The sequence below is a fragment of the Triturus cristatus genome, chromosome 4_1, assembly GCF_964204655.1.
Source record: "Triturus cristatus chromosome 4_1, aTriCri1.1, whole genome shotgun sequence".
Lineage (NCBI taxonomy): Eukaryota > Metazoa > Chordata > Amphibia > Caudata > Salamandridae > Triturus > Triturus cristatus.
This window is the reverse complement of record NC_140585.1, coordinates 600,934,877-600,944,670: the sequence shown is the minus strand read 5'-3', so window position 1 is coordinate 600,944,670 and position 9,794 is coordinate 600,934,877. Positions and strand designations below refer to the sequence as shown.

Here is a 9,794-nt window from a genome sequence, read left to right as displayed (position 1 = left end):
TTTTCGCTCATATATAAATCGTAAGAGCACAAATGCATTGGTGCATATTTATGAGAGGAGTTGCATTGCTCTTGCACTACGGAACATGGTGCAAGCGCTAACTGAGACTTATGAAGCCATGCAAGGCCACCTTGGGCGTCCTGACTGGCTTCAATGCAACGCAGCACAAATCGCTGTAATGCGCTACTCTGCCCTGGGAAAGCGTTCAATGGGCAATGAGTGGGTGATCTCAGGCGACTACCGTAGTTTTTGATGCATTGCCAGATTTACAGGAAGTGGTACCCCTGGGAATGAACCAAATAGATACACCTTCCCAGGGGAAGCATTTCATAGAAAAATATCTTTATTTCTCCTTGTTACTTCGTTTTTTTGTTTGTGCTGCATTCTGCAGCACACATAGATAGAGGACTATACCCCGAGGATTGTTTTTGTGCAGGAAGGTCAATCTTCCTGCACAAAAACAATCCTGCATGCAACACAGGCACCCTTGCCCCATGGTGCAAGGGTGTCTGAGTTGGTGTTAGGCAGCCAAAATGGTGCAGGGACAAGAACAGGAATGTGTCGTATTCTTTTAAATACATTGCATTCCTGCTCTTTCCTAGTAACTCAGCGCAGCAAGGTGACTTGCTGCGCTGCATGACCTTTTTGTAAATATGCCCCATTATGTAATGGGCCCTGTGCTATAAGCTCACACTAGAACACCTTTTCAATCAGGCCTATTCTCGTTGGTCTAATATTTCAGGAAAAAAAATTCTGCTCTATTTTTTATTTGTAGTTTTATTTCCCTTGGAAGTTTCAATCTAGAGTTCGATTCTATGAATTCTGGTCTGCGGTGGCCATTGCTAACTCTAATTTCCACATCTTCTATACTTTGTTGTCCCTACAAAATATATCTTCCTTTCTATATCTCTTGGAGTAGTTTTGATATATCCCTGGCCTCTTCTGTTCTGCCATCTTGCTCAAACCAACGAACTACCTTTGACAACTCACATTTACATTTGTTTCCGATTAATGTTTTACTAGACAATTTGAAGCCCTTTATAAATATGGTTACTGCATCATTTGGCAAACGTTTCTTATAGAGCAAAAATCGCCCGAAGCTGACATAAAATAGTTGTTGACATTTCTCACTGGCACTGGGGAGCTCCCTCTCTAGATTATCATAAATCTCCTGCTGATAGGTATGTTGGTTATTCACCCCATACATTTCTGCTAAGCCAATTTTTGCGAATGTACAAAGTGGAACTAATTGAATGGCACGTTTGTAAGCCTGGATCCCTGCTCCTGTAGCATTTTCTGAGGGCCAACACTTTGAATTTACATTGTTCATGAGTTGTTTCCGGTAGAAGTCACCCAGGTCTCTATGAAGAAGATAATAATCTCCATCTATGGAAATAGCTTGTTCTAGAATGTCACAGTATCTTTTAAGATTTTTAGGTACAAAGACGTATGCCACTTGCCTCAGAACATCAGGATCCCGGCTGTTCTGCACCACATCTTCTGCAAGTTCTTGTTATTGACTGAAGTCTGAAAACTTAAGCAGGTTAGCCAGGTACGCCCTACACTCATAATTGATTGGCTCTTGGTGGATGACTTTCTGAAGTTTGGAAATAGCTTCTTCTTTCACTTCTCTGCTTGCACCATAGCGTACGGCCACTGCATAAAGTGCTTGTTGGACTTGGCCCTTCTGGCAGGTTCACCCCTGGACTTTTTGGCTTTTTATTGGTGACTTGGTGTGGTAATTTTTTTTGGTTTCTGCGCACTTTCCCTGTGTCCCAGGGTAAAGTGCGTGCGTGCTCTGAGTGCATGTGGTGAGATAGGCCTGCCCTCCCATAGGAATGCATGGGGACTGTATGTGTCCCTAGTAGTTCCTGATGCATGGGGTGTGCAGGCCCGAGTTTGGTATGTGCGGACTCGGGGGAGTGAATGCTGTGCGATGATGTGTGCGGTGTGCATGTACCTAGTGTGGAAGTGCCACTTCTAGAAGTGGGCACTTCTGTGTGCAGTGTGTCTGTCGCGTGATTGGCTGGTCATGTCAGGTGACGGGCTAGGGATTCCCCAGAGTCAGGATGAGTCACCCAGTGGTGAATGGGGAGATCAGCAGCTAGATGGGTGGGAGGAGTACACCTGGGTCCTGAATAGGACAGGGTTTTCCACACACAATGCTGGCCCCGCCCCCTGTGGTGCGACTGACGACCCTAGCCCTGCCAGTGAATAGAGTGAGGGGCTGAGCACATCAAGGGTGCTCCCCAACCAGCTGCGACTGGTTTTCCCCCTCACCCTGAACCCAGAACAAAGGGTTTGCCTGTATAAAAATGGGGCTGTGTCCCCACAGAAACTGTTCTCTGCCAGGATCTCACCTGAGGGGGGCTGCTACTGCTGCTGCTGGACCAGAGGACCGCCACTTGGATTACCTCCCTGCCTGGAGGCCCAGTGAGCTGGCTCTGGGTCCAGCCCTTGCCCCCCCCCACCCCTGCTTGGCTGTATGCAGGGAAGGACCTTGCTGGACTGTGTTTTATCCTCCTAAGCGCTGGGAGCGCTTCATTTGTATCCCTGAGCGCCTGAAAGCGCTTGTTCTGGACTTGTAGCGCTAGGAGCGCTTCGGTCGTGGCCCCAGCGGCGCTAGGAGCGTCCACGGGGGGAACCCCGACGTAGGGATTCCCCCGTTTTGGCCGAGATCGAGCGGGTGCCCACCCGCTGATGGTGCCGGTTTACGTGGCCTGATCCTCACGGGTGCCTACCCCGCTTATTTTATTATTTCTATCGCGGGTGCCCACCCCGCATACTATCGCTCTAAAAGCGGGTGCCAACCCCGCGTTTCTGCCTTCGAGCGGGTGCCTACCCCGCGCTCCCCAGGAATCACCGCTGCCGGCCCGGGAACCCCGGGAGCACCTTGCCACGTCACCCGCCGCGTCAGAGGAGAGCCGCGCTGCGGTTGGAGAGTGCACGGGGTGTTGCTTAGCAACCGGGGCCTCGTTGATTGGAGAGCCGGAAGTGATGAAGGGCGGAGCAGGACTCTCCTGAGTCCGGAGAAAGCCTCGCAGCCCCAGGCCGGTCGGCGCGCTGTACGCTCCATTCCCGTCCTGCGACGCTGTGCAGTTCAAGAAGAAGCTGCGGGCTCAGGCGGACCGGCCAGGAGAGGAGCGGAGTCCCCGGAGAACAGCCCGGTGAGTGGGGAAGGGCTGGGGGACTCCGTGCGTGTGCTGTGGGTGCCGGTCCCAGACCGGCCTACTTCTAGAGCGGCCCCCGCCTGATGGGGGCAGTCACTCCTACGGAACGGGACCGCATTGTTTGTTCATCGAGCCCCGAGGAGGCTCCAACGGGGCCTTAGTATTGCCGAGCCTAGAGGGCTCCAACGTCTGGGGGCACTTTTCTGTGCGATCAGAGCGGCCCCGGAAGGCAGCGGGCCGCTCCAACGTTTTAGGGGCACATTTGTTTGTTGAGCCACGAGGCTCTAACGGGGCACATTAGTTTACAGAGCCACAGAGGCTCCAACGCGTGGTGTACACCATTTCAGAGCCCAGAGAGGGCTCCCAAGGGCAGAGTGGTGCCCAAGCCTTTCCCCAGCTGCCCAGCACTTAGTGGGCAGCTGCAACGTTCAGGTGGTACGCTTGGTGCTTCGCCCTGACTGCGTGCGCAGTCTTGCCCCTGACTTTTCTGGATGCAGGGCGTCCTTGCCCCTACTAGGCCAGTTGGCCCAGGGACTGCCACAGTAGCGGCTAATGTGAGTTTTGGCGCCATTGTACCTTTTCTGCACCTCTGAATGTGTTTATGCGTCATGTGCTTTGCTTTACACCTCTGAATGTTATGCATCATGTGTTTATGTGCTTAGACCCCTACAGGTATTGTGATACTTAGGTGGTTGTTTTCTCCCTAGTACAGGTGGTGCTAGTGAGGTCCTGATTCCCTGCGCAATATTTTCCTAAGGTGGTTAGGGTTGCGTAGGTGGTATTTACCTGATACCAGTAGTTACTGGTTGTGTGCTACATATGTTATTTTATACTACAGTATTATTCCTATGTTCTAAGAGTGCTAATTCCGGACAGCGGTCCAGGTGGCCCTGTCCCCTGTATATATAATCCCTTGTAAATTCTGCCCGTGCCTGTTGGCACATTGTAGAGTGTGTGTTTTTATCTAATGTGTTGTGTATAATACAAAGGCTATTTTTATAGAATACCTTGTGTGGAGTTTCCTTTGTGGTGGGCCTTGGGTGTTGTTGCTGGGTGCGCGCGCAAACGCTTTACACATCGCCTCAGGGATAAGCCTGACTGCTCGTGCCAAGCTACCAAGGGGGTGAGCAGGGGTTATCTTTGGCGTGTAACTCCCCAGCCCTGACTAGAGTGGTGGTTTCTGTCTGGCTTTGGCGCAAGCCCTAGCCAACCAGAAATCCCATTTCTAACATTGGTGATCAGCGGTGGGATTTGGACTTGCGTTTGCGCTGTACCGCAGCGGCAACTGGCCGCACTACAAAACTCTGCATTTAGATAAATCACATGGTATAGGGATTATTGTTCTAAGTTTGTTTTTAATTGTCATTTCTTTGGAAATGTGTTTTTGTGCACTGTGAGTTAGGTGTCCCTAGCTCGGGAGGGTAGATCATCCCCCTTAGTGCATTGTGTTTCTGGATTCACCAGAGTGTGGGATCCAGTGGTGGCAGCGTAATAGTGTCCAGTACATTTGTCCCCCGCCCTGCGCCCAGAGTTGGTACCTGTGTCACGTGGTGGTCAGGTTGAGGAATCAGGGGTGGTAGAAACTGCCTTACCAGTCCGAGGGGAGGGTTGTGTGTGGATGAGTGGTGAGTGGCACTAGGCAAGTGAGTGTGAGTTCTCTGGGTTAGAGAGCTTGCTGAATCTTTTTGTGAATTGTGTGCTCCTGTGTGAAACTCAGACCCCTAGGTTCCCTGTATAATTTTTACCATAACGTCCGCCAGAATGGAGCCTGCTTGTGATCCCTATGAGCTAGCTTGGCGCCAGAGGCAGGAGTTAGAAAGGTCCTGTACAGGGAGAGAGTCCGACACTCGGTACGAACTTCAGGACCACCTGGTCCTATGGCAAAAGGGTCCATGGGATCTTGAGCACAGTATGGAAAGGGCCCGGGCCTCACACCTGGAGGGTGGTGGGTCTGTGGGGAGCCCTGAAGATTCAGAAGAGGAGGTAGAGGATGACAATACATGGACGCCAGTAGAGAGTGAGGATCCCATAGGTAGGGCGTCCCTTGCTGGGTCCAGCGTAGGAGGCAGCGCCTCATCCCTTTCCCTGTCCCCAGAGGAGTGGGAAGATAGGAGGAAAGAAAGGGAGCACCAGCTGGCGTTAGAGAAGCTCAGGTTAGAGCATGCTCAGGCTATGGCGCAGCTGGAGGCCAGGAAGCAACAGCGAGAGACTGAGTGGGTCTTGGCGCGGGAGAGGGTAGAGGAGGCTGAGAGGGCCTCCACCAGAGGCAAAGTAGCTCTGGAGGGTAGACTATCCCCTGCGCGCAGTTTTAATTTTCTGGACTCCCCAGGGAGGGTTGAGTCCAGTGGTAGCAGCCAGATAGATTCCAGTGTAGGAAATCCCAGTCCCAGTTCCCCCAGTCTGGTACCTGTTTCCCAGGAGGAGGAGTTAAGGTTGAAATTCAGGGGCAGTAGGAAATTGTCTCACCATTCTTGGGAGGAGTTTTTGGGGGAATGCGATGATGCACTGTTTGATTGGGTAAGAGTTACAGCAGAAGATTATTTTGGTAAACTGTATACTCTGGTTATGAAAGAGCAGATGCTCCGTAGTTGTTCGCCAGGGTTGCGCCAACACCTGTTGAGGTATGGCTCTGTTTGTCCATGAGAACTTGCAGAGGAAGCAGACCGCTGGGAAAGGGCTAGAGGTTCTCTAGAGTCATTAGGGAGTGACTCCAAAAGTCGTGGGTCAGGTATCTTCCAGCCCAGCGTGGTGGAAGAGGCTCAGTGTAGCCCAGCTAGGTCCCAGGATAGCGAGGAGGGTGTAGGGGCTCACTGCCTGGCTCAGTGGAGCAGGAGTGAGAGGGTGACCGAGGGTCCCCGGACGTACGAAACCCTGCCTCAGGACTTGGATGGTTCCATGAGGGAACACCAAGTTGGGGACCTAGGCTGTCCTGTTAGCCCATTTGAGGGAGATCTCCTGGTGAGTAGAGGACCTGGAGCACCTGTAACCAGGGCTCCTGTGGTTCTAGAGTCTGGCAGTACCGCTCCGGTAGGGAGGGTTCAGGAGTCCAGTGTGAGGAGTGATTGGGGGATGAGTTTCCCAGTGGAAGAGCCTGTGGGTCAGGGACTACCCAGTTGGGCTAGGATCCCGTGTAGTGACCAGGGTGGCACCACTTCTGTTCTGGAGGATCTCCGCGCACTGTCAGGTGGACAGGGGACGGGAGATCAGCGCCAGACAGACAGTCGCTCGACATATGTGTCCTTTGATAGCCTCAGGGGGATGGAGTGGAAATCCCCAGAAGTCCTGGAGTGCCAGGCAATTATTCCACCAAAGGTTCTAGGCCGGAGGTTGGGAGGCCAGGTTCAGGATCAGCCTGACCTGAAGGGTGGGACGTCTGTAATCAGCGTCCCGACCAGTTCTTCTTCCAGAGGTACCGCCCCAGTTGGTAGGGAGCAGGGTTCTGGAAGGGGGTGCAGAGGGTGGGAGAGCCCACCTCTGCCCCCGGTACAACCTGAGGGGTTAAACCCTGGGTTGGAATGGCGTTCTAGGTGTACCCCTCGCCAGAGGAGGAGGAACCCTAGGAGAAGAGGTAAGGGGAGGAGAGCCTTCCCTGAGACTCCTGGTCCGCCTGAGGGTGTAGACCCTAGGCTGGAGAACCAGTGGCAGTCTAGTCCTGTCTTTCAGAGAGGAAGAGTGGAGAATGGCCGCTATGTGCCAGGGGTTACTACCCCCCACTCTGTGGTTAGGCAAAGACCAGCGGCACCTGGGTGGCCTAGGGCCTGGTCTTGGCCGCGGACAGCTTGGGAGTACCAGTGGGGTAGCCCAGTTGGTCCAGACAGTGGTGTTAGAAAGAATTCCATGGGTTCACCGTGGCGTAGAACCGGAGGGTGTCCCTGCAGTTGCGGGCCCGCGTCCGTGTTCTATCGCCCCAAGCAGGGAAGTCCATCACGGTGGTGATTGGTCTGCCCTGCGTTTTGGCTGGAAGGGGGTTGTGTTGGACTTGGCCCTTCTGGCAGGTTCACCCCTGGACTTTTTGGCTTTTTATTGATGACTTGGTGTGGTAATTGTTTTTGGTTTCTGCGCACTTTCCCTGTGTCCCAGGGTAAAGTGCGTGCGTGCTCTGAGTGCATGTGGTGAGATAGGCCTGCCCTCCCATAGGAATGCATGGGGAGTGTATGTGTCCCTAGTAGTTCCTGATGCGTGGGGTGTGCAGGCCCGAGTTTGGTATGTGCGGACTCGGGGGAGTGAATGCTGCGCGATGATGTGTGCGGCGTGCATGTACCTAGTGTGGAAGTGCCACTTCTAGAAGTGGGCACTTCTGTGTGCAGTGTGTCTGTCGCGTGATTGGCTGGTCATGTCAGGTGACGGGCTAGGGATTCCCCAGAGTCAGGATGAGTCACCCAGTGGTGAATGGGGAGATCAGCAGCTAGATGGGTGGGAGGAGTACACCTGGGTCCTGAATAGGACAGGGTTTTCCACACACAATGCTGGCCCCGCCCCCTGTGTTGCGACTGACGACCCTAGCCCTGCCAGTGAATAGAGTGAGGGGCTGAGCACATCAAGGGTGCTCCCCAACCAGCTGCGACTGGTTTTCCCCCTCACCCTGAACCCAGAACAAAGGGTTTGCCTGTATAAAAATGGGGCTCTGTCCCCACAGAAACTGTTCTCTGCCAGGATCTCACCTGAGGGGGGCTGCTACTGCTGCTGCTGGACCAGAGGACCGCCACTTGGATTACCTCCCTGCCTGGAGGCCCAGTGAGCTGGCTCTGTGTCCAGCCCTTGCCCCCCCCACCCCTGCTTGGCTGTATGCAGGGAAGGACCTTGCTGGACTGTGTTTTATCCTCCTAAGCGCTGGGAGCGCTTCATTTGTATCCCTGAGCGCCTGAAAGCGCTTGTTCTGGACTTGTAGCGCTAGGAGCGCTTTGGTCGTGGCCCCAGCGGCGCTAGGAGCGTCCACGGGGGGAACCCCGACGTAGGGATTCCCCCGTTTTGGCCGAGATCGAGCGGGTGCCCACCCCGCTGATGGTGCCGGTTTACGTGGCCTGATCCTCATGGGTGCCTACCCCGCTTATTTTATTATTTCTATCGCGGGTGCCCACCCCGCATACTATCGCTCTAAAAGCGGGTGCCCACCCCGCGTTTCTGCCTTCGAGCGGGTGCCTACCCCGCGCTCCCCAGGAATCACCGCTGCCGGCCCGGGAACCCCGGGAGCACCTTGCCACGTCACCCGCCGCGTCAGAGGAGAGCCGCGCTGCGGTTGGAGAGTGCACGGGGTGTTGCTTAGCAACCGGGGCCTCGTTGATTGGAGAGCCGGAAGTGATGAAGGGCGGAGCAGGACTCTCCTGAGTCCGGAGAAAGCCTCGCAGCCCCAGGCCGGTCGGCGCGCTGTACGCTCCATTCCCGTCCCGCAACGCTGTGCAGTTCAAGAAGAAGCTGCGGGCTCAGGCGGACCGGCCAGGAGAGGAGCGGAGTCCCCGGAGAACAGCCCGGTGAGTGGGGAAGGGCTGGGGGACTCCGTGCGTGTGCTGTGGGTGCCGGTCCCAGACCGGCCTACTTCTAGAGCGGCCCCCGCCTGATGGGGGCAGTCACTCCTACGGAACGGGACCGCATTGTTTGTTCATCGAGCCCCGAGGAGGCTCCAACGGGGCCTTAGTATTGCCGAGCCTAGAGGGCTCCAACGTCTGGGGGCACTTTTCTGTGCGATCAGAGCGGCCCCGGAAGGCAGCGGGCCGCTCCAACGTTTTAGGGGCACATTTGTTTGTTGAGCCACGAGGCTCTAACGGGGCACATTAGTTTACAGAGCCACAGAGGCTCCAACGCGTGGTGTACACCATTTCAGAGCCCAGAGAGGGCTCCCAAGGGCAGAGTGGTGCCCAAGCCTTTCCCCAGCTGCCCAGCACTTAGTGGGCAGCTGCAACGTTCAGGTGGTACGCTTGGTGCTTCGCCCTGACTGCGTGCGCAGTCTTGCCCCTGACTTTTCTGGACGCAGGGCGTCCTTGCCCCTACTAGGCCAGTTGGCCCAGGGACTGCCACAGTAGCGGCTAATGTGAGTTTTGGCGCCATTGTACCTTTTCTGCACCTCTGAATGTGTTTATGCGTCATGTGCTTTGCTTTACACCTCTGAATGTTATGCATCATGTGTTTATGTGCTTAGACCCCTACAGGTATTGTGATACTTAGGTGGTTGTTTTCTCCCTAGTACAGGTGGTGCTAGTGAGGTCCTGATTCCCTGCACAATATTTTCCTAAGGTGGTTAGGGTTGCGTAGGTGGTACTTACCTGATACCAGTAGTTACTGGTTGTGTGCTACATATGTTATTTTATACTACAGTATTATTCCTATGTTCTAAGAGTGCTAATTCCGGACAGCGGTCCAGGTGGCCCTGTCCCCTGTATATATAATCCCTTGTAAATTCTGCCCGTGCCTGTTGGCACATTGTAGAGTGTGTGTTTTTATCTAATGTGTTGTGTATAATACAAAGGCTATTTTTATAGAATACCTTGTGTGGAGTTTCCTTTGTGGTGGGCCTTGGGTGTTGTTGCTGGGTGCGCGCGCAAACGCTTTACACATCGCCTCAGGGATAAGCCTGACTGCTCGTGCCAAGCTACCAAGGGGGTGAGCAGGGGTTATCTTTGGCGTGTAACT

At 54.2% G+C, this 9,794-nt stretch overlaps 1 pseudogene across 1 annotated transcript in view; it reads right to left on the bottom strand.

The window, feature by feature from the left end:
• Positions 1-759: 759 nt before the first annotated feature.
• Positions 760-9,794, bottom strand: part of LOC146855273 (interferon-induced protein with tetratricopeptide repeats 5-like) — a 33,488-nt pseudogene continuing 24,453 nt past the window's right edge. The window contains exon 4 of the transcript XR_014981307.1: positions 760-1,670. The product of XR_014981307.1 is annotated as an interferon-induced protein with tetratricopeptide repeats 5-like (transcript). The remainder of the gene's footprint in view (positions 1,671-9,794) is intronic.